Here is a 25,571-nt window from a genome sequence, read left to right on the forward strand (position 1 = left end):
AAGGACAACTGGCTACTGAAAGAGTTGGTGCAGCTGTCATCGCTAGATATCTCAGAACTGAGATGAGATACCTTCTTAACTCGTAAGTTGAACCCAGAAATATCTAGGTGAAATTCTCTACCTTGCACTACGCAGAACAGCTAATAAGATGTTCATAACAAGCTATCATAAAACCCATGAAGTTAAAAAGTACACCTTCAAAATCCATGAATGCTTTCAGTCTCTCACACTTCCAAAAGGCACTGTACTGCTGTTTGCCTTGCTGTGGTATCAGCAGAGTTCCAAGAAAAAACCCTCAGCAACCACTTACTCTCTTAAGATTTCAGATTAGTCAAAGAAGCGTTATGGATTTTTATAAAGGTTTGCCAGTTTTACAGAAGCAAATACCTTACCAGCCCTGCCAATATTTCTGACAGCTAAAGTAATTGCTATACTTTGTGGATCTCGATTTCTAATCTGCTTTTTATTGCAGTAAAGATCATATCTGATTATGTCTTCGTATACGCTACACACTGGTATTTTAAACACATTTTTTCTTCATAACCAGCTTTTTTCTAACTACTGAATTAGAGTTGTACCTTATCCAAAATGGAGCCCTCTATTATGCCAGGTGCTGTACCTATACCTAGTAAGAGAGACAATCTCCTCCTCAAAGAATTTACAGCCAAAATAAATAAAGAAAGTAGATTCCCTGTTACTGAATAAATAAGAATGTATGTATACTGACACTAAGAAATACACAAAGAGCAACCTGGGAGCTGGAGGGACCCAGAGGAACCTGGAAAATTAAATCCTAGGCTTTAACCACAAACCCAGCCTTTTTTTTTTTTTTTTTTTAAATGCTTTTTGCATGAAATAATATAAATCTCTGATTCCTCTAAATAGATCTCTGGACACCTCTGATACCAGTAATAACTCTGGGTAAAGTACAGTGCTAATTCTAAATGTACACACTTTTTATCAAGTATTAGCGATCCCAGATAGCGCAGAATAGCACTGCTATGTCCTGTGCTTTATTATGATTAGATGTTTCATGTTTGCTTTCCATTTTGCGTATATATGCACAAAAAGCAGCTTGACACCAGACATTAAAGACTAGATTGTGCACAGATTCTGGAACCTAGCCAACACGTTGCTGATTGAGCTGTGCTGGAAATGCTTTGTTACATAAACCAAAATGAGGGACAAAACGTTAAATCCTGACACTTAGATTTCTTTTATGCCTTGAGACAATCACGCAAAAAAAGGCCTGCCTGTAGGGGAAGGGAAGAGGGGGGAAAATACAGCTTTATTTTATCCAGAGACTTTAATCACTGACATCTTTCTTTTTCCCTTTGATTCTTCCACGATCGGATATTCATGAGAAAGAAACAATGACCAAGGTTTCAATATTTCTGTAAAGAGTGAAAGCATTGTGTTATCCCTCAGCTCTACAGCACGGTGAATAAACAGACCTTAATCTCAGTGCAAATTCAGTAATGTTCTCATGCCCTCTTTTGGGGGGAGGGAGTTATTTTCTATGTAGCCTTCAAACAGCAAGTGACAAGTCTCAGTATTGAAATATTGCAATTTGCTAATGTGAACTCTCATTGGAGAAGATGAGCTAAGCCTCAATTTTTCCTCCACCCACACTTTCTTTCCCTTAGATACACTCAGTGTGCAATTTCCAAGTGATTGTAGTGAAAGACTGTCATCCTTATTCCCAGCAGAGGAATGTCTTCTGCATCTTACAGTCATCGTTAGTTAGCACTGCTTGCATTGCAAGGATACTAAAGACGGACGTAAGGTAGGTAGCATCATTTGTATTGCACTAGCACGTAACGAACTTTGACTAAGACTGAGCAAATACTCCAGACGTGAAATAGCACTGGTACTAGGTGTTGGGCGCATCTGTAGTTGAACAAAAAAGCTTTACAAAACAAACAGTGGGAGAAAGAAGTATGATTATCATCTCCGTTTTATAGATGTGGAATTGATGCGCATAACTCATCCCTTTTGCAGCCCTTCAGAGCTCGTGTAATTGTTCCCTGCAGCTAGATTTCTCCAATGGCTTGGTACGCTTAGAGTAAAATCCATCCATGTTCATATTGCCTTCACAAAGTATTGCAGTCCTGAGAGAGATGTGAGTGATGTGAAGCAGCAGTAGACTGGCTGGCTGCACAGGGGTAACATTCACCTTTGAAGGGCGTACTCCCCAAGTACAGACCCGACAGAATTTGTGGGTGGAATTTTCTGAATGACTTCTTAAGACATTAGCATTCTTGGCAGTGCTTCTCAAATTTAAAAAAGAAGATAAACTAAATTCTCCAGCTCTTGGGAATGCAGCTAATGTATGTGGTGCATCAAGAATGTCTCACTAATGCATTGTGATTTCCCTAAATATAATATGAAAGGTGCATACGTAGTGAGAATTCATAGTGCCATTTGCATCTATTAAGCCATATTAGCAGGTTTTTGCGAATAAAAGTTTCAGTCACCCAAATGCAACCCCCCTTTTTAATTAAAAAAGTGACTAATAACTTTGGACAGAAGACCAGAACCCTGTTTCATTGCAAACACTACAAAACAGCTCCATTAAGGGTTGTAGCTTAACCACCAAGTAACTGGATTCTAGTAACGGGAGGTCCCTTGGATGGGGTATACAGAGGCGTACATCCCAAGGCAGCGCAGCCTTTAGAGAGGCGGCGGAGAGGATTACAGGCTTGTATTAATGCACGCACATATACATACATCTCCAGGCATACAGAGGGGAAAAGAGGGATGGTTGCCTTTATACTGTAGTAAGAGAGACAAACTGAATCCCAAAGCTCTTGAACACATAGCTCTGCTCGGGTAAAGAACCACTGGATTCAGGGGACGTACCACAGATCACAGAAGGACTGCCAACTGTTTTTCAGCATCTTGATCGTCTAACTAAATAAGAAGGATAATGGTGGTGACCCTACCAGCTATCTTGACCTCAGTAAAGCCTATGGAAAAGCACCCACCCTCAAATAAGCGTTTTGTTAATGCCAAACTCTGCAAGGTTGCGTTTGTTCACCCCCCAGAAAGTGCTTTGAGATCCTTGTGTTAATGTTGCTAAAGGGAAAATGTCCTGTGCCTGTGCATTCAAGAACCTCTTTCTCACCCCACCTCACCTGCTTCTCCCCACAGACATCCACAGATCTATATTTAATCTAAAATAGTCCAGAAGAATAAAGTACCAATAAGGTTGTCCTAGCAGGAAGCCCAATTAGCTAAAAATAAAATCTCAAATGCTGAAGTGGTGCAGGCAGTAGCCCTCCCACAAATGCTGTCAGCAACCTGCAGCATTAGGAGGATTTTATGCAATCTTCTCCCTTCCAATATGTTATTGTCCTTACTGTACAAACCTTAGAGAAAAAAAATCTTAAAATATCATGAGGAATTTTTTTTTTTTTTTTTTTTTTGTCCTCTCCTTTGATTGCTATTGCTTGGAGTTACCTGGGCAGGAAACATCTGCTTTTTTCCCATTAAAGAGCAAAGATTACCAGGTTTTAGTTAAACCTGGCATTCTATAGTTATTTACTGGGACTTGAGGAGAGAAAAAAAAAAAAAAAAAGAAGTTGGAACCTAATTACATAGCAGATGCTGAGAGTGGTATTTATTCACCAAAACCACACAGGTCATTCATTAAAATCTCAGTTTTAATTAGCAAACACCTGTTTTGTGTTTGATTTTACACTGATACGTACTGTCTGCAATTTGCTTTCTTCAGTACAAGCAATTAGATAGCCCTGACAGTAACAGTTAATCTAATTAGAACAGGGGTGCCCTGGGAGTCCGGCCCTGACTTCAAGAAATTACACACACATGATCACAGCTCCGTCCCGTCATGGCTGTGGTGGTTGTTAGGCTTGGGACGGACGGTGTTTTTTTCCCCCCTTCTGAATGACACAAAGATGTTGCTGTTATTTTTAGCATTTTCTGTTTTAAAGAAAAATTTCTTTGTAGAAAATAAAGAATCTGAGCTACAGAAGGACATGTGATGCTATTGCTGCTTTCAAACATGACCTCTAGTCCAGAATTCCCATTAAGAGTGATGCATCGCAACAGGCTCATTCAATACAGCCCATTCACTCTCTTCTTGCTGCCCTGAATCATTCTTCATTGGCTTCCCACAACCCTTTCAAGTCCTTAAAGGAGAACCAAAAAGCGACTCCTCTCCTTTCTGTATGGCCCTCGCTAGCTAGGAGGGAAGTCTGAAAGGTTTGCAGGAATTATTTCAAAAGGTCTCCTCTGCACAAGAGCGAGAAGAGACTGCTGTCAGCCTGCACCGCCTTCTGTGGAATGATCCCAAATTAGTCTTAGGGCAGAAATCGGATCCTCCCAATTAACATTCACTTTGGAATTGGCATTACTGTATTTTCGCTTTACTGACATATATAACCGTAAAAGAATTTGAGGTTGTAGTTATTGGAGACAGTTATATCCTCTGACTGATGTATTTAATTGAACGCCATGCCTTTGGGAGTTTCTAGGAATCCTAAGTTTTTCACTTTAATTTGCCTGCAGTATAATCATAAAGAAAGTAACCAAGATACAGTACAGGTCACCTTTTAATCTGAGGGAAGAACACAGAATACCTGCTGGAACCCAACCAGCATCTTATTTTTAGCCTTTACAAAATCAAGTACTTGAAAACTGCATTTAACAAAATACTGAGCAATGAAAATGTATTTTGATTACAATGCTGAGATCAACCATATTTTCCTGGATGCAAATTAGACATTATAATTAGTTCTTGTTTGAAATAGGTGTATTTGAAGCTTGTGTTCTACATCACAATCACACATTGCACATTTTCCTCAAAGCACTTGATTTTCAAAAAACTTTTGGCACCTATATAATCACTGTGCTACAATTTTTTCAAAGCCCCTTAATCAATACTTGCCTCATCCTTTAAATCAGGATGAAATAATTCTCTAATTCAAAGAATGATGTGGCAATAAACCAATTACAATAATGAAAGTACTGTTGTATTAAGGGTCATTGAGAAAGGCAAGTGATACAAGTGATACCTGTGATTATAAAATTATTATAATTTAGGATATAGTTTCTTCTGAAAACATTCCACGCCCTACATTTGTGCCACTGCTTTCTTTTTTTTTTTTGCTTTTTTTCTTTTTTGTTAAGCACAGTAAGCTGTCCTCTCCATCTATCATAGAAATCCACTGCAAAAGGGAAAAAAAAAATCTCCCTAGGGTAGGTGAAGAGATTTTGAAAAAAAGGAATAAGCTAATTAAATTTAACTGTGTCATCCTGGGTAGGCTGAATACTATAATTAATTAATCCAACCCTCTGCTTGTCCTGGAGGGGAACGGTGTTCCTAAATGCACAGGGTGAAATCTGTTTAAGGAGATACGGGGCAGATTCAGTCCTCTCTGATGAAGGGAGATGCAAGTCTCTCAGCAGGAGAGTGTGTAGGAACATTGAGAACTCATTAATATCTGAAAGCAAGGCATGTTGCCGAAAAGCTGGGGAGAGACTGGGGGGGGGCTGCTCCACAAAACATGCAAATGTACCAGCGCAGAGAGTGCATATGAGTTTGGAAAGCATATTTCTGCACAGTGTGAAAGCAGAAACCTGGGAAATAATGAAAAAGTTACATTTCAGAGCAATTTCCTGCTTTATCCCAGTCAAGCATATCTGGCCTGTTAAATTGTTGTAAAGTTACCACACGGAAAAGAGCACATAATCTGATGATGGATGTGCTGTGTAAATCACACCACTGGAAAAAACTTCTTAAGGGCCTTGTGTGGATTTCTTTCTGCCTAATTTTTAATATCGTTACGACAGAGCAGAGACCACGCCAGCCCTTCTTTTGGCTTGTTGGTTCCATTCTGCAACCCAGACACATCTTGGGATAACACTTTGTGTTTGGGGCTTCAATACTCGGGACATAACTCCCACCACGCCTGAAGCCACTCCGCTGTTACACCATCACCTCTCCGTTGCCCTCACAGCCTCAGGAAGCGAGGCTGCACAAGGGTGCTTTAAAGCCAGCTTGCCCAATCCCTTACATGTCATCGAGCCTGTAGCCAGCATAGCTGGGCGTCTGGGCCAAGGCCCTTATTTTAAACCCCGGATTCTATTGCCTAAGGCAACGTTGTTTTCCTTCCGCTGATCAGTTTTATTCCTACACACTTTTGGATTACCTTTAAAATACATATGAAAGCTAAACAATCTGATTCTGATGATACGAAGGTGCCTGTGGTCATCCCCAGCCCTTCTGCTCACGGGGGAGCTGCGACTTGCCGCTAGCAGGGCTAATGCACATTGATACCTCCTCCCTTTCTCCGCGATGGGTGGAAACCTTCCCTGAACGTGGAGCTGTAACGAGCTGCCTGCGGTACAGCGTACCAGACCGGAGACGTCTGATTGAGTGGCGTCACGCGACATGACGCAACCTGAGGCAACGCGACACCTGCACCCCGCATCACGGTCTGAAGGACGCTGCTTCCCATTTAGGGAAGGTTTGCTTCGGAATGGGTGCCTGGGGGTATCTTAAATGGGAAGCCAGGTTTTAAGATTCTGTTCACAGTAAGTTACTTATCTTATAGAACCAGTCTTTTAGTTTTAATATCCTCTCAATCTGATATTTTAACTTGCCATATCGATATAAACGAATTTTAGAATTGTGACTTATTGTTCTAGCTGCATTTTAGACTCAATTCCCGCTGTTACATAAATCTTACGTTGTAATAATGCACGATGAAGTAACGATGTCTAACTGCGTATGCCCTGACACCCTCAGAGAAATGATGGCATAAATCCACAGAAGCCAACATAGCTACAATGCTTTACACCAGCCGAGGAGCTGGTATTTTAGATGGAAGTCACACGATGAGAAATGAAGTTCGTATGAGCTTAAGGAACAGCCTTCCGTCTGCAGCAAAACCAGCCTTGTACCTTAAAATCTTTTACGTCGGTCAAAGAGCCAACTTCCAACGCACGGGGACAGGATCTAACAAAGTTCCTTACCACGAGATCCGACGTTGATACACATTATCCAAGACCACAACGTTTCACTCCTCAAGGGATTCACTTTTTGGTCAGAAAGAAGAAATAGCTCTAGGTTACATGGAGTAATTGGAACTGAACAACTCAAGAGCATCTCTCCGGAGAATCACAAAAGACTCGGCCTGCTTTCAGTAAATCCTTTCCAGAGCTAGTTCAGACATTTTGAGACAGTCAAAACACACACACGAATAAAACACAGACCCCTTCCCAGCTTTTTATCCTGACATTCTCTTACCCCTTCTGAGCAAGATAAAATAAAATAAAAAACTGCACAAAGAGAATCTTCACAGGTAAATATTATTTAAGCAATACTCTCCTTTAGGTGGGTACTCAATAGTCCCATCAGTTCAAAGCATGCTTTGGGTCACAACAGTTCCTCCCCCCAGGAATAACAGAGAGTCTTAAGACGACACGAACCACGAGAAGACAGGTCTTCTTTTAATCAGCTTTAATATCGGAGTAGCAGCAGCAACCTCTGTGCTTAGGCCACAAATGACAGGTTTGTTATCCTTTCTTTTGAACCTGATAAATTGGTTCAGACTTCAGGACAGCTTTTTAGCTACCACCAAAAAAAGAGAAAAGGAAGATAATAAAAAAGGACAGAATAAAGAAAGGGGCTATCTTGTAAGATATTTAAAGCTTTGTAGAAAATTCAGACAGGCAGACTAGTCGCATTGCTGTCATCTTGGTTCTACCAAACTTCGGAAAATTTCAAAAGCAAATTTTTTTTTTTTTTTTAACTCTCTCCATGACTGTCTGCTACTTCGGTAGATTTGTCCAGCAGATTATCTCCCTTTGTAAAGAAATAAATAACAGGGTATTTAGCTGATGTAAACCAGTGATGTTTCATTTAATTATGTAGATGTATATTAGATATGTTTCTAAATATATAGTCATAATTTGATATCAGGATAAGAAGCTTTAGATACTCAGACCCACAAAGTCATTAGGCCAGTTTGGGTTTTTAGTATGAAATAGGTACATCTTCTTAAGGAGTTAATGAGCAAAGAAGTTCCAGCTGGTGAAACCAGCAACAAAAATTCAAAACACGACCAAAAAAAGCAGTAGCTGCTGGCAATAAACAGCAAAGGGAAAACTTAGATGATCACAATAGGAAAAGTTAGCCTTCCTATCAAAATTGCACAATCCAAAGCCCACTGCAAGAAAGCCAGTGTCTCCTACTCATTGTCAAAGATGTGCCTAAAACCTCGCAGAACAAGCTGTGCAACATGCAAAGCTTTTGATTAATAGTATAACTCTTAGGGCCAAATTTTTATTTGTGCTTGACTCGTACCAACTGGGAAGAGTTTTGGGAGCTGATGCCTGCCAGGCTAACAGCAGCTTCGGGCATCTCTGCTATGAGTCCAAGAAGCAATGCTGCTTTCAGACAGACAGTAAATTAAAAGGGCTAGTGGTGAAAAGATATTTAAAAGCAATGACAAATAGTGTTTCTGAATTAACCTTAAGCCTCGCGTTAGTCCCACTAAAGACAGCAGGATTATTCAAATGCTGATTTTCTCAGCTGATGAACTGTTTAATTGGACTGAAACCTCTTGGATAAACATCTACATGGACATCCCTGAGAAAATAGAAAGGAGAACAAATTAGCAATGGAAGCAGTTTCTTTTCAGCAGACTTCACCACAGATGTTTATGAATTATCCCTCCTTTTGCATAAATGATGGAGGAACATGGTTAATCAAAGTAATAACAATTAATAAGTTGGCACTTTTATGGTGTCATGGAGGAACATTTATTGCACACGATATATGCTTGCAGAGAGCAATGCACCATCCTGAGGCCACAGCGTAGATTGCTTACGACGCCTTAGTGGTCCATTTTCATGGGCAGGGCCTAACCTCACCCTGCAGAGACCAGGTAGGGTGGGCTGCAATAACAAAGTAATGCCACTGAGTGGCAGAAAGCTACATTTATGTAGACAACACAAAACCATTGCTGCTTTTTTTCCCAGAAGTAATCTTAACTTTATCATATTGATGTGAAGGGGTAACTGCCCACGTGATGAAACTCAGCAGAGGGGAAGGAAGAAGCAGCATCTTCTGACAAAGAACAAATATTTGCCTAGTGGGGCACCGTAATCATTGGTCGTCTTTAATATCATGAATGAGAAATCAAAAACTACAGCACTGTTTAATCAACATGTTTGAGCACAAGCAGGGAACATTTCTACACAAACCTGATAGAACCAAATAGAGTTTATGGACATAACCCTAATTAATTTAGTGTATTTGGATTCCTGTCCTCCAGTCTCTGTTGTGTAAACTGCAGCAGCTGCAGCTGTATTGCAATGAGGATCAAGTCATGCCAAACATTACGTGTATTTCAGTTTGCAAATATTTGAGGCTTCTGCGTGGGAAGGTTGACATAGCATTGCAATCAATTAAACAAACAAGCTACAAGGGTACTATTGACTGGGAGCATAACACTCCAACAAACTCGGCCACTGAAGTGAATGTGTACAAAAATAGGAATTTTTTTTCATCCTTTCGCCATCAAGGAATCCGTCACCATGCTCCACTTCGGCATATAAACTCTAAGGTCTTGATTTATTCATGGCAAAATCCAACATGCATAGCAACTGGTAAAGAAATTAAAGGATGTGCTGATTTAGAAATTACTCAAGCAGCTCTGGGAGTTGGTGGGGCCAGCTGGAGATAAGCTGTGGTAAGGACATGCCAAAATGTCTTGTGTTCCAGAACCAATATCCATACGACTAAATGCCAAATATGTTTCACTCAAAATATCCAAATAGCATTCAGGTTGTGCTGGCCCTATATTGGACTGAATTTCATCTCTGCGCATTAATGAAAAAACAGGGATTGCCACTTATTTTTCATACAATGTATTATTAGCACATGCTGCTTACAGAACACCCGGGGTATCCAGCCATGGCCATGATGACTTATTTTGCATCTAAGATACGTGTGCATTTACCCACAGCAATTTCCAGTGTGGTTATAACAACCTGCCCAATGAACAAGGGAGAGACTAGCATCAAAAAATGCAGCGGTTCTTTCTTCGACAGGACTAAACCGAGGAATAAGAACAGTACTGTGAGTCAGAAGGCTGTATTTTGAGTGGGTATTCTGCTTAAATCAGAATTGCCTGAAAACTGGGCAAGACTTGAGTTTGCTACCAGCACATACAGGCAGAGGCTGGCAGGGAAGCTGACCTTGCCAGACCCGACTCTTCTCATGACATGGCTTTCCCAGTTTTGACATTTGTCAGGCTAGGGTAGGAATCTCATGATGTTGACGAGTCCTTGCAAGCGGGATCAGTAAGAGTCCCTTGATGTGTATTTAAAATACAGTGGATCAACTTTTCTTTCCTCCTCTTACTGGCCCTGTCACAGGCAGAATGCATGAGGACAGACTCCAGACCGAGCTGTCAGTGCTCCACTGTCCATTTGTATTAAACTCTGGACGTTGAAGAGAGAAGCTGCTGTTACACCTCATATTCCTCAGCTGCCTGGCACAGCCGACGGACGGGCACCTTGGCTGAAAACAGGCACGTACTTCATCGCTTTGCTTGTGCATTTGCAGACAGCCACAGGCCCACAATATATTTAAGGCCTGTAAACACTCTCTGCTGACACCTGAATATGCTGCTCGCTTGAAATGCTCGCAGGGACAGTCCCCAGCTCTTTTTGGAGCTCACTGCAGTAGGAGAGAGAGGAAACAAACTGACATAAGCACTTCAGAAGGTGCTGGTGAAACAGTGCTGCACGAGCTGCTTCGCTGACTGCCCAGGGACATCTTCTGCAGATTCCGTGGGCTGAGGCGTTTACTGGGAATGAAAAGGACATGTGAAAATCAGGACTGCCCTGAGACCGTGGGCATGCCCGTGGTGGCAGAGTCACCGATATGGGAAGGATGGCCACCGATGTATGCTTAGCTATACGGCTGGCTGCTGCAGAAAGCACAAAACACTGACAGTCCTAAGGGTTAAGAGCCAAATGGTTGCATTAGAGAAAGCAGCTGGAGCTTCTCCACTGGCAGCAAAAAGACCAGCTGACCTGCGCCTAAGAGATGCAAGTATTTCCTTAATCCACTTTCATGGCTTAGCCTTTGCAGCTACTACGCAGGGGAATGGCCCAACAGATGTCAGGGGCTGAAAAAGGCAAAGACACAAGGGAATCAGCCCAACGTTGCTTTGAGAATTTGCTGGCCGGCAGGCTGGATTTCCTCTCCGTAACGCTGTGTGCTTGGGGCGGACGCAGTCTGACTTCTGTAACTGTGGCAGTAACTGAAAGATTCTCCTTCCAGCTCTCTCTGAAACTGGATATTTCGATAGATGGTTTTGTTTTAAACTTCTGCTTTGCCAACGCTGCTTTTCCTCCACCGCAAAACTGACAAATTCTCAAAAGATAATTTAAATCATACCGATTCTTGGCTGAGCCCCTCCCATTTTGATAAAAATCCACTCAAGTCAAGGAAGGAGGGCTGGGAAGTCCAGCAGCCCCTGAACGATCCCACAGAAATCACATACACTGCAGCAGCATCGCAGGGTAGTGCTCAGCCCGCTGCAGAGAATCAAGCTTAGGTGGCTAAAACAGAAGGACATGACACAGTGCTACTGAAACACGGCTGCTAAAATATTATCCTGGCTTACTTTGTTAGAATTCCCAGTGCTCAGTGGTTAAAATATCCCTGAAAACAAACTCTGGAGAAGGGATTTTCCAATGCAAAAGACTGAAAAAACGAAGCTAAAAGCTCTCCCACTTGCTTGGCACCGTTACAATTTGGTATCAGGGTCACCACCGCAGCGGGAATGGCACGGACACGCAGCTGGCAGAGATGCTATATCCCACGCCGGCCGCGTACGCTGCCGCTCCAGCTTACGGGGTAAACCATGGGATTCTTCCAGGCTCACGCACAGGGCTATTCCTTTGAAACCAGATCAATAACTTGCTCAACCCATCTTTTCATATGTATATACCACATGGCACACTGGCCTCGCTGCCACTTCTGCAAAGTTAATAACACTGGTAATTTCAGCGGCTCCTAAAGAACACAAAAAATATTATCAAATCCAATTACGGGAAATAATGTTTTAGGACAAGGAGTTTGAGCCTCATTACCCACACAATCTACCTCTTGTTTTAACCTGTGCTTTTTTATTAATTCTTGGAGTTTATAACATCGCTTTAAGGTAACACAAGTGAAAACTGGTAAGACTATAAAACACCTATCTTAAGAATCATTTTCTGGTAAGCAGTCCATATGAACGACACTCTACAGATATACACTATCATCAGTAAAACGTTCTTGTAATTTGTGATTTCTTGGATAATTCAACAGATTTTCTTTAACCATTCTTTTAAAGGGATATTATCAAGTTTTATCATATCAAATGTCTGTATGTGATACAGAATTTTATGAAGTGAAATTCAGTCCTGTCCCAAGATATATGGACTGAAACCAGTGATTCATTTCAAACAACCTAGCAGTCCAACGGCAGCGCCAACCACCTGGGCAAAACCTAACTGAGGCCTGAGCAGGAGGGCAAGGTGCTCTGTGTCCTCATCGATCACCTGCTCTAGGCAGAGCTCTCAAGGCGAGCTCTCCATATGTTTTTTCATGCACCTGGTTTTGAAAAGTTCCAACCCAGGGATAAAATTTTCCAGTTTGATGGCATGAAACTGGGTCTTAATAGCAGATACTAGCACCTAACGGGAAAAGAGGCTATTTACTATGGTTAAAAATCCCACTCTGAAGACAACAAGAATTCTGGGCATCTAAAAATTGTTTTTACCTTTGATTGTTCATAGGAGCCTGATAAACTTTAAGTTTCAAAGCTTTTGCTCAGCATCAAGGTGATGCAAGAACAATTACTAAGTCAAACCAGAATGCTACCCAGACTCGGCACCAGCAGCCGCGGCAGAAGGTGGGAAATATTCATCACTTTCCGTCTTTTTTTTTTTTTGTCATTCCTTTTTTGTTCTGCGTATCTGCATTTATGTGATTTGTGCAGCAAAGTATGTTTTTATTTGTATTTACATGAATCTTATTAGAGAAATACCTGCCAGTTTGACATTGCATTTACTGTACTACCGATCTCAGACTTTCTTATTCAGGTTTTTTTTTTTTTTTTTTCATTTTCTTTTCATCCTAGCTGAGGATGTGTCCTACTTTCTTGTTTAGAAGATGATATGCTTGCATTATGCATTCTAAATATAGATTTTTTTATTTTTTTATTTTTTTTTTTTAAGCAGGTTGATGTGGTCGTCAAAAGAAACGTATTCAGAGTTAGTTTCCTGTGCCAAGGGAGTTGTGCTTAAAGAATTTGATTTCAGGACAGGACTAAAACATGATGCAGCTTATGTGCAGAATGACGATTTACTGTAAGTTAAATTTTGCAGCTGGAGGGTGACGCTAAAAGACATGTTTCTGTTATCACTCAGGATTGGCAGGGCCTTTTTAAGAGAGAGAGGAGTAGAGGGTATTTACTGAATCTACCTACAAGAGGAGGACGCTTTCAAAAACTCACATGGAATTCGAGCACACAGCATGTACAAAGTGGCCTTTTAAAACCTCCCTTCCAAGACATCCATATTCATCACAACGGCGTCTTTAGATCAGAGTCATACAGAAACAGGGATGGAAAGGACTTGGAAAAAAAATCATTTAGTGCAACCCTGTGCCTGAAGGCAAGATCAACACTACCTATGTAACTGCTGAGAGAGCGTTGTCCTGTTATTAAAGATGTGTAATGACGGAAATTACACAGCCTCTGCAGTCAGTCTACTCCAGCACTTTATCAGTCTTAACTATAGAAAGTGCTTTCTAATGCTCAACTATGACACTTTCTTGCTGCAGTTTTAACACAGTTTGCTAGTATTTCCACCACCAACACAGCGGAGAGGAAAAAGACGTTACTGGCCCTGGGTCCGTGGTATTTTGTGAGCACAGCTTGAAGGTGAATCTGAATATCCCGAGTTCCAGTCCTGCCTTTAAAATTAAATTATCTTTCTCTTTGAAAAAAAGAGGATACAGTACACAAATACAAAAGAATGGAGTACTCGCACAGGGAAGCTTCTTAAAACATAAACCATCCCTTTTAAAGGAGGAATACTCTACTACTTGCCACCTCAGGAAGGAAGGAACAGCTGTGTGGGTACTCATTGCCTCTGAACTCTTCGGACAGGTATTTTTCAGTTCAATCATGGCACCCCTAAAGACTGGCAAACATCAGGTAGAGAATTAAAGGTGCAAATTTGAGGACCAGTAGAGAATAGCGACATGTCTAAACCCACAGGGCTGGTCAGCAGGGCTAGGAACAGAAACTGCATGTCTTACCCTGAGGTTGTGTCTAATAGCTAAAGGGAATTAAATAACAATGTAATGGAAAATTCCTATTTCATTTAAGAAGCCTGGCTACTTTTCATTCAAAGGTTTTGCTTTTGTGGTTGTTTCTGTTTAAAATTCTACAGCCAAATTTATCTGTAGTGTAACACCATTGATTTCAATGGACTTACAGCATGGATAAAGATGCTAACACTCACTTATCATATCCCCCCTGTAATTTTTCCTCCATCAGGTAAAGCTCTGCTTAGCAGACAGGATACAGGGAATTGTTACAGCGGTGTCCTTGTGACATTTCATTAAGCTGGTCTTTTAAAGCTTATCATTAGAGGTACTGAAGTCTTGTTGGAAGAACTTAATTGCATCCTATTTTCCCTGTCTGAAGATGCATTTGAAAAGTCAGCTTACATTTTGATTTTTCTTTAGTTTTTCAAGGTCTTTGTGCTGCATAGAATTTTAAATTCCTCCATCTGCTACACTCACTCTTCACCTGGGGTTTGCATAACTCCTGCTATTCGTAACTGTTAACGTTCCAATTCCTTCCCAGCGTAAGTCAGACTATGGAACATAGACTACTGTCACCGGAGCTTATGTGGAAAAGACCACATATGTACCTTTGCATAGGTGGAAAAATGATAAAAAGGACATAACTATAAACGCATAGGTAACAGAGAATGTTTCTCTTTGCTGCAAGCAAAACCTATTGTCCCTTCCTTTAAAATACCCCAAATGAGATATAAAACTCCAAACAGTTCTTTCCAAATAACGTACTGCTCCTTCCTTCACATTTCAAATAATAGTAGCATACAGAAAGTTACAAATATTTCTAGCTACACAAAGATGCGTACATACAGCTAACAGGAGGTCTGTGAACAACCATGCATCGGGAAATTTGATTTTAAATGTGATAAAGCAAGCTTTATTTTCAGCTTTGCCACTCTAGGGTATTAAAGGTGAAGTGAAATTTGTGATCTTAGAGTGTCAAAAATATTCACCTAATATAACTTTTTGTCTTGTTGCTGTTAGGATATCTTATCTCTGCTTGAGGAATCTAAATAATAATTTGTTCATTTGGGGTACTTAAATCTGGCTTTCCTTGGGACAAAGAACCCTGAGAGCCTCTTCTCAGGGGCAGCTCTCATGAAGTCGACGGAGTTTCACCCAAGAGCATGTAACAGGAGAATCAGGCCCCTTGTTTGTTTTTTATAACCTCTGCTCTGCAGAATCCAATTCCCTAATCCTGTCTGTGAACAATAAAAGTGTTATTTAAGGCCAGTCCTCCTAGCTGAGTTCTGCACTTTGACACAAACAATGACTATTTATTCACAGACATATTAATATATTGTAGCTGCAGAGAGACATTCGTTAGCACATGCAATAGGAAGTGCCTGTGCAATCCACGCTGTAATGGTGAAGTCAATTATCGCAACATAAATCTTTACTTTCAAGCATATTATGTTTTTCCTGCAGAAAATAACACTAGCTCTCCGTTTCCAATCAGGAATGATCATTAGTACACTGCCGGTTTTGAAGAGGATGGTCCTTAGTGACAACTCAATATTCATGGAAAGGAGAAGCGGGTTTGGGGTTTTTTTGTTTTGTTATTCTGTTTTTAAGCTATTTACATTGAGTGTGAGTGATAGTCAGCTATGCCGGCGTTAATTTGAGCAGCCTTGTATTTGTGTTCGGTGATGTACATATTGCCAGCCTTAAGGAGAGGAGTCTTTCAATTACCCTTCAGCAATCCCTGCTTTTCCAGTCCCTGAGCCCCTCAGGGCTCTGACAAAATAATGAAACTCAGGCACTGTAGCCTGCGAAACTCCCCGTAGCTCTGCCACCACACCTCGGAGCCCACCTTGGGCTCTGCCGCCACACACGGAGCCCACCTTTGCACTGCTGTTAGGAGGATAACCGGCTCATACACACCGCATGCAAATAAGCTTCTAACTAACCAGCTTGCCTACCAAAAGCAATGAATATATTTTGACTTGGACCACTGCAAACCCTACAAGCCTCCACAGAATCCTTGAAATCCATTCAGCAAATCTTTACTACCGCTGGTACCTGATGCGCACAAAAGAAGCCAGCTTGGATAGTGTTGTATAAAAAAGGGTCACAGTTCCTCGTGGCAAGACAGACCGACCTATCTGTCTTTCCTTGCAGCATGGGTACCCATGCAACTTTGCCAAAATATCCATGTCTTGCCCTGGAGGAGCCCCTGCATCACTTTCTCTTTCATTGTGCTGTAATTTAAAAATCTATCTATGTATCTATATGCTTCTAAAGGTTTCTGTAAGCTGTTCTTCCAGAAGGTGAACTGGTGCCTGAGGCTATTTTGGAATTAGAAAAGCAAAGGGCAAACCTAGTTATTTTGTGCAGAAAAGCTGCTAGCACTTACAGCACACAGTACACGGAGTAAGAGAACAACTCATCAGGATTATAAAGCCTGGACCCTTACGGCTGGATTCCGCTTCTAGCACAAAATGTGTAGGCCTCGACAAATCCAATAGAGGTCATTTCATTTGCACGTGGTGAGAACAGTATCAGAATCAGCCCCTTATCTGGGGCTTTTTGACTATGTTAATGATCCGCGATTAGCTCTACTTTGCGTATATTGAAAGAACAGATTGCACTATGGCAGGCTCAAATAAAACCTTAACTTGTCCAACTATGAAGTTACACAAATAATCCCAGAATTTTAAAATCCAAAGGGGTCTAAATGGACTTAGTGTTGTATTCTATTTGTGCCATATAAAGATTCTGCACAGAGCAAAAGCAAAAGACCAGCCCTGCAGAAATTTTTTTGCTCCGAAACACAGAGTTCCTTTGCTGGTCCTCTTAGATGTAGCGGACTTGCTTTGTGCAGGTACCTGAGCAGAATCAAAGTTTGATTTGATGGCTGCACAGCCACTAATAATAGAAGTAATTATCGCACCCTACTTACATCTAGCCTGCATATGGTCATAAAGCATTTCGGCTATTTCAGAGAGACACTAATGCAAGCCATCAAATAGATTCCCCGAAGTAAGGATGGAGGTGCTGCCACTAGATGAAACTGGAGAGAGGTAAGGGGTACAAACGTTGCTATACGGTGAGACGCACAAGCCCTGTGACTCAGGCGATCTTAGCTCTCTAACACTTGGAAGTAACTGGAGGTTTGGAAGCATGCTGCAGCTTTCTTTTCCGTGCACCTGCAATGAATCTAATTATTCTCACAGTATAAAGGCCTACCACATCACCCCTTCCACTCCAGTATCTAATTTAGACCAGCAATGACATTTAAAAGACACCTTTGTACTCAAGTACTCAAGCTGCAAGACAAGCTCTGTGTGTAGGTGTGTAGAAGAGAAAAGATTAATTCTAAAAGATGGTGCAAATGAGCCAGGACAAAAGAAAAGCAGGCATTATATTAAGAGTGAGTGTATGTGTGCACATGTGCCTGTGGTCTTGCCTCCAGGACTGAAAGAGTGTGCAGCTTTGCTGAGTCAATTCGACTCGAGATAAAATCCTGAGCCTGTTCAAAAATAACAGAAACAAAATGTTCTTATGCCTTAGTTCTCCTTGTTTGTATATTCAATTCGAAGTGCAGTATGAAGATGCTCCCAGCCCTGAGCCGCAGAAAATAGCACTCAATGATTCTCAGAGCAATTCCATGTAGCTTGATGTTTACCTTGGGCACATATTCAGCTTTATAGAATGTTAATTAATCCTTTATGATCTGCAGTGAGAAATAAGCCAGAGAGTACAATCTCTGCTATCTTTTTTCCAGCCATGAATGTGTGCAGAGAACAGGACAAAGGGGCTCACATTTACTTTAATGTTACCCTACATAATTAACACTATGCGACAGTGTGAGTCTGGCACCTTCTGGAAAGGAAGATGCTTCTTTGGTTCATGTGCTTGTGCAACATGTTCCAGATTGCTTGTTTTGTGGGCATCACAAGCAAGCCGAGACTGTCCCTTCCCAAAGGGCCGCTTTCCTTGGAGACTGACCTAGCACGTCGGTCCCCTGCCTGTCCTGCTGCATGGGGCCAGCGGCCAGCTAAGGTCCGTCCTACACAGTCCTAAGATCCTGTATAAATAAATCTTACCTAAGCGGACCCTAACTTGACCCTTCTAAGAGGTGAAAGACTGGTCTATGAAAGTTATATTTATCACCCCAAACGTTTCTATGAGAACCTCAACCAGCGAGGGCTTTCCTCCGCACTACAGGAGGAAGGTATCAGCAGCTAAGGCTCACTGGAGGTTTCTTGGCTTTAAGCCATAGCAAAAACATTGGTGAGAGCCTGTAGTAAGACTACTACTAACACAGCAATAAATAAAAATATTTATTGGAAAGCAAAGAGAACATACAACCTGAGGGAATTCTCAATGTGTAAGACTGATAATCAGGCATAGGCTGTTCAGAAGAATTACTTGTGCGATCTCACTTGAGTAGCTTTCTAAGGAAAATTAAAAGAGAAAAACTGTAAGTGCATTGAGAAGCAAGAGAATATGAAATAAGGCTTGTGCTTCTATTTTTCTTTCTCCCAGTGACTTGAAGTACAACCTTGAGGGGACTGTTACTCTTTGAGATTCACTGGCTCTATTCATAAAACGAACCTGGCAAAATTATCATCATGTAACTTATTTAGCTCTTTTCTTCAATAGCTTGTGCTATGTACTTCGAAATGCTCAGATGAAATCTGTTAGGTGCCAATTATTATTTGCAGAAATGCTACAAAACAGGAGCGGAGCTAGCTGCTAGGACCTTCACTAGCATAGAAGTTCTAGCTCTCATCATTTCATGGGATGCACTGTCAGCTGAGTTATACCGGCTAGGGCAAACTCAGATACTAACCGAGGATCTGCTCTTTTTTTGTGTATATTTGGATTTCAGGGCGCATTTGTACCAGTAGCCAATATGGGGTGAACAATAGTTCATAGGCAGAAAGATAAGAGGACTAACAGAGCAAAAAATAATAGCTTTCATTGTTACATAAAGGTCAAGGAGAAATACAAATTGTGTTCACCTGGGAAAAAGGACAAGCACTTTAAAATAAAAAGGAAAATCCTTAAAATGCAGAACAAAGTTAGTTTAAGCAAGGCTAATTTTTATAATGATCCAGGGTTCATAATTGTGTCAGATTATTATGGTCTATTACGGTCAAACTGTAAAATAACTCCAGATTTTCCCTGTTAAACGAAGCTAGGTCAAGCATTAGTTCCTATTCTTTGACTACACTTACGTACTAAAATCCTGTTGTGTAAGTATTGTCAGCTGGAGTTTACTGGGCAGCTGGTAACACACAATGTATTCCTCACACAAGCTGGATGTGACGGGGCACTTGCATTGCACTTCCACTTCCCCAAGAAGAAACTGGATTACCACAAGTGTACGCATACTTTTAAAATAACCCAGTAGGTGTTTTACATCAACATTGGCTGAAAATTAACCAAATAAATTTAACTGAAACAATGAGAGATTGATCAGACATTCCTCTCTGTTTCAAGATAAACACATGCTTGCCTAAAGTCTTGATTCTTGTTTGTTTTCTAACTGTATTCTGGATTTGATTTTTCCCTATTTTCTTCACCCACATCATAGGTTCGCTATTTCCAGGAGCTGGAACAGTACCCGGGCACAGAAAGCAAACAAGCTCCAAGATGTACAGCAGTTATAAAGCACGAAGTTTTTCTAGGCTGTGCATCTACTCTAGCCCCTTGTGAAACATTCGTTACTGGATGAATTCCTTCGTTCATTGGTGTTCCAACCGGGGAAAAACTGCCTAGCTACAATAATGGGGGATCATGAATTTGAGACACGCCCCCCTCCACCATACAACAGACTCCCCTTTTCAGGCCTAGCTTATTTTTCTGTGGATAAAATCAGAATGAAAGGAAATCTGTTGATCCTTGCCAGTGGAAATCACCCATTAATTTCAATAGAAGTGGATCCCAGCACAATTTCTGACCATCTTCACCGTCATCTTTTTCTGCATGGAACACAGAATCAGATGGGTTTTCCCCACTTTGCTTTGCAAGAAGTCCCATTAGGTAACTGGGAGTCAAGCACAAAGTGAATACGGAGATGACGGCTGATGGTACAGATTTCCTCTGTGTAGGAAGCATGTGGTGAGATTTGCCATACTAAATCAGATGGCTCGCCCATCCAGTTCTCGAGCTGGCCTCTGGCAGTGGTCCATACCTGCTGGCCACCTTTCAACCAGAGTGATTTCACTCCTCCAGTTAGGATCTCTCTTCCCTTGCAGTCTTAACCAGATTATTATTCTCTTCTTGGCCACACTACTGAATATCATTTGTTTATCGAGAGGTAAGACAGTCGGAAGAGGACAGAAATATGCTTCTTCTGAGTCCAGGTGATGATTTAACATTCAGGTAAGATAATCAAAATTTTTAAAATGCTATGTTTTGTTTTCTTCTAAAACCAGTATTTCATCTTTGGCTTTTCAACAATCATAACGTGTGGCAATTATTTTTGCATAAATCAGTGCATTACTTCAGAATTAAATAAATACCCCCTGCAAACCATGAGCAGATGCTACAGCTGATGATACAGAGAAAACAGAAGGGAACTCCTGATTAATTACAAATTGAGCTGCTTTGGTCAACTACAAATATCCAGTGAAATCACAGATTGTTTAAATAACCCTCAGCATGTCTTTCAAAATGCTGGGGCTGCAGGTTCCAAGTCACTCTGAGCTAGGGTTTACTGAAAGCTGCAACAGAAAATCTTGTATCACCTGTTCATGTGAGTGTTATCTAGCCTACATAAAACAAATTAAATGAGCCTTCTAAAATCTCACTTGCATACAATATACTTCAGTTGGTCCTGGCAAGGATAAAGGAAACGTTACTGAGAAGCTAGAAACAGTGCTGCTAATCAGACTTTTGGAGAATACACGATCCAGGGGGTCCAGGGATACTGAAAGGGAAGAAATTTTTTTAATGGGGAAAAGGGAACACTTCTTGCACAAACCTTACAGCTAATTGCTGGAACTCGCTGCTAGAAGACAGCGCAGTAGCCACCCCCCCCACACCCTCCTTCTGTAGTCCCCCAAACAAATGTGCCATTTCAACATTTATTTTAATGACCCAGAACCAAGAGTTACAATAGGAAAGAGTAACAACAGAACTAAGAAATGTGCCACAGCTACATACCACTTCTGCACAGCACAAGCGACTAGAACGAGAGACAGGGAAAACTTTCTCTTGGGACCATACTATTCTGTTGCTCTTTATCACAAAATTTTGCACTTGCCTCTGAAGTAACTGGTACTAGTAAGTGGTGGAGACTGGATATTGGTCTAGCTGGAGCCCAGGTCTGACTCAGGACAAATGATCCTTTGTGTCCTAGCCTTTTGTTTTCTTCTTTTTTGGTGAGAGGCACTTAAAAGTGTGCTAGCATTGCACAAACTTTGATATGTGCTAACCTCTACCACTCCAGACGGCTCCATTTACTCAGCTTCTTTCTTACTTTGGGCAGGGGAGAAATTAATCTAATCTGAATAACAGCCTTGCAAAGCAGGAAAACATCATGACGCAATAGAAAAAGTACAAATTCCCAACTTATTTCTTCAACTACCAGTGAGAAAGAGTGACTTCCTTTCTTTATGTTTGGATTGAGCATTAAAATGCAGCTGAATGAACTTCAAAACATCTCTAGCTCTAATGATTTCAGGTAGGATGGAGACAGAAGAATACGATTAGTGGCAGGGAAGCGTTTGGCCAATTCCAAGTCTATTAATCAAGTGCCCTAAAGGGGAAAGCCAGGTAAATGGAAAGGTGGGTATCTGCGATTCTCAAACAGATGTTAATACACAAAAGTGTAAAAGACAAAAAATGTACTGAGGAATAATTGTGAAATAACATTAGGGATAGTTGAGAATTGAGTGTTGTGTTTCCAGGTGACCCAGCCAAGTGACAGAAGCAGCAGAAGCAGCTTAGAGCTACCTGATGGTGTTTATCGGTTTGGGAAGCTGCAAGAACCTCAGTGGCCTTGGCTGAAATTAAAGCTGGTAAGAGCTGCTGACCTTCCAGGTAGCCTTTGCTGCTCCAGGACAGGCGACAGACAGCTTTGCAGCCAGCGTCAGCCTGAATCTCTGTAGAAGAATTTGACACAGCCACGTCTGCCCTCTGCACTCACATGGCACCAAATGGGCTTCAGCAGAAAAGTCTGTGAATGCACTAACACTGCATCTATCCCAGCTAAGAGGTGGCTATGGCAACCATATATATATAAAAACATACACACACATATATAAATATACATATTTAAAAAACCAAACATACGCATGTATATAAAGCACACACACATATATATCTCACAGCAACTATCCAAAAGATTAATCCTTTCCTCAGAATAGAGCATTTTCTGTTGACTTTTCCTAATAAAATGAATGGTCTTTTAAAGCTCAGGACAGGTTGGGAATGGAATCCTTCATTTAAAAAAAAAAAAAAAAAAAAGCATCCAGGGATGCGCTTGTGTACAGGATACCCTGATCTTTAACAATGTGCGAATCCGTACAGCAATTTGAAGGCTGTAAAAATACGCTTACTGACAAAAATCAATTCTCCTGTGAAGGATTAAATGAGCACCTCAAGTTTCTACCTGCACGACTTGTAAAATAACACTCAATTAGTTGCTACTGCTGAATGAGGTACAGTGCTCCTAACCCAAATTCTCAGCAACTTTTCAGACTGAGCTCTAAATGCAGACTTTCTAATCGTTATTTTAATTGTCTGACATGCCAAAAGCATTTCCCTTCGTGCTAACATCAGTGGCAGAGTCCAAGCTACTTATGCAGGAACAGCATAAGGCCACCTCGGTAGAGAGGAACTGGCACTCTTGTCCCAGAGTAGCTATCTTGCTAAAATAGCCACGCTCTAGCTGTTTCTGAGCAGCACAAACCTCATGATTTTTTCCCCAAGAATAATAAGCTCATTTTTTCCACCAAAAGCAAAGTCATTATCTCGAACTAAGGGCACTTTTTTCCTGTATGGAATATTCACATTTGACAGGACTCTGCAGCAGCCCTGCCTCTTCATTTCCCCGCACTGACAATTGCCGAAAGCTCGGACCAGGCCACCTGTTAGGGTCTGCAGGAAGAGGGATGCTACGTACATCTTCCGTGACATTTAACGGCGAGAGATCAATGAGCACTTCAGACCATCTGCTACTTTTAATGCTGGCTCACAAGAGAAAAGCAAGGCCTGTATACGGACCCCTTACTTTAACAGCCATAGCAGATGGATCAGAAAATGGCCCTAGGCTCCCCCCACTGCACCTGCACCAGGCATTTTGAAGATCTCGGCACTGTAAGCGGAGAAGGTGGGGAAGGAAAGGGACACCAGCCAAACCCAATATTTCTAAAGTTGTAGGGGGCTTTGAAAAAAACCTTTCGATCCACTGTTCTGCTTCATAATCCCATCCTTTGAAAATAAAAATACAGAAGGAAGGGTAAGGGGAATAGGTGGTTTTGAGAAGCGATAGCTCAGCAGCAGCAGACTGATACCCTGCTGACAACAACAAAGATTGTGTTACCGACCTCTAAAATGTGTGACAAAGATGCTGGGAGGGGGGCATTATTCATAATTCCTTGCATGGTTTTTTTTCCTGCAGTTTATAAAACAACTCTTTGGAAGCTTGGAAATGAAATCTATTTCTTTTCTCAGGGTATGACCCCATGCTGGCAGAGTCAGCTAAAGTTTTGCCACTGCCTTCAACGGGAGGAAGATCAGCTCCTTTGCTTGTCCCCACAGCTTTGAATACTCAGGTTGCTTCGTCACCAGGGGTGGATGCCACGCTGCACCATTCAGAAAGAGCGACATTAAAGCTTTTGTACCAAGGGTGGTAGAAACAGCAAAGATTGAAATTCAGTGTTTCTTTTCTAAATCACTGTGAGTGAAAGCGAGGAGGGGATTACAGAGCAATCAGATCTATGGATTCCACTTTTATTTTCATGTTCAAAGCTTTCCTATCCGCATTGTTTAGATTCTTTTCATGCACTCATAATTTCACGATCCCCACTGCACAAACTGCATCAAGCAAAGACATAAAATCCCAGGTCTGTCCAGTTCCTTCTCCTCAGCACAAAGACCAACAAAGTTGCTCTCTACTCTGACATTGCACAGTCCAACACAAAACTGAGGGGCATTTATTTTTCTTCCAGTTCCACTAGAGAGCATCCCCCTCTTGATGTGCAGGCCATGGAGTCATGCACGAACAAGAAGAGCCCCTTCTCGTATATACACAGCAGCAAAGAAAAATTATACGCACCCTGAGGAGAGCCGCCATCCCATCGCTGTTATTTCCTCCATCGAATAAAAAAATCATGCTGCTTATTCCAGCTCTGTTTACTGCCCTGATAACTTACTCGGCACCTGGCAAGATCTGAAGCACCTTTCCTGCAGAACCACCCTCCACCTCACATAAGGAAAGCGCCCAGACAGAAAAAGCTCAGGTTCCATGAGGAATTATGATAGAGACGGAAAGTGACTGGATTCTACGCTGGACCCTGTGATATGTGCAGAGCTACTTAATGAAATGACAGTCCTTGTTTTGCAAAGGGGATAATGGCTTTGACAAGAATCGTGGTTTCTATTCAAGAGGCTCTAGCAGCCCAAGTAACAAGTCTGTAATTCACTCGCCAGGACTGTCATATTCACAAAATGCATTTGTTAGAAGCTGCATCGGGCCAAATGCTTAATAAATTCAATAATCTCCCCACTAAATGCATTAGTGCTGCCCCGCTATGATCTTGATAGATCGTGGTAGTTGCCCTTAAGCAATTAGTACTAGGACAATTGCTCAGATTCAGCTGGAACAAAGCACTGGCACTTGGTAATTGGTTTACTCTAATGAGAGAAAGAATTTCTGAAGAGGATATAGGCAATAAAAGCTGAAAAATACAATTTATGGTGCAGTGACAAAAATAAAGAGACTTTACAAAATTGTACAGGAGGACAGTTCCTGGTTACTTTGGTTCAGAGGCCTCACGACAGAAAACCACACTTACATGACGGGAAACAGAACGCAAGCTGTGTGAACAGCGCTGTCAAGAACAGGGTTATTCTCCTGCCTTTATGAGTGATAACTGAAACAAGTCCTTCCCAACCTTCATTTTTAGCTTCATTAAATAATGAGTCAGAATGAAAATGGACGTTTAAGAGCAAACTGAGCTCTCTGGCTAAAGAACTACCAAGC

This window comes from Platalea leucorodia (assembly GCF_965183815.1).
Source record: "Platalea leucorodia genome assembly, chromosome: W".
In the NCBI taxonomy this organism is placed as follows: Eukaryota; Metazoa; Chordata; class Aves; order Pelecaniformes; family Threskiornithidae; genus Platalea; species Platalea leucorodia.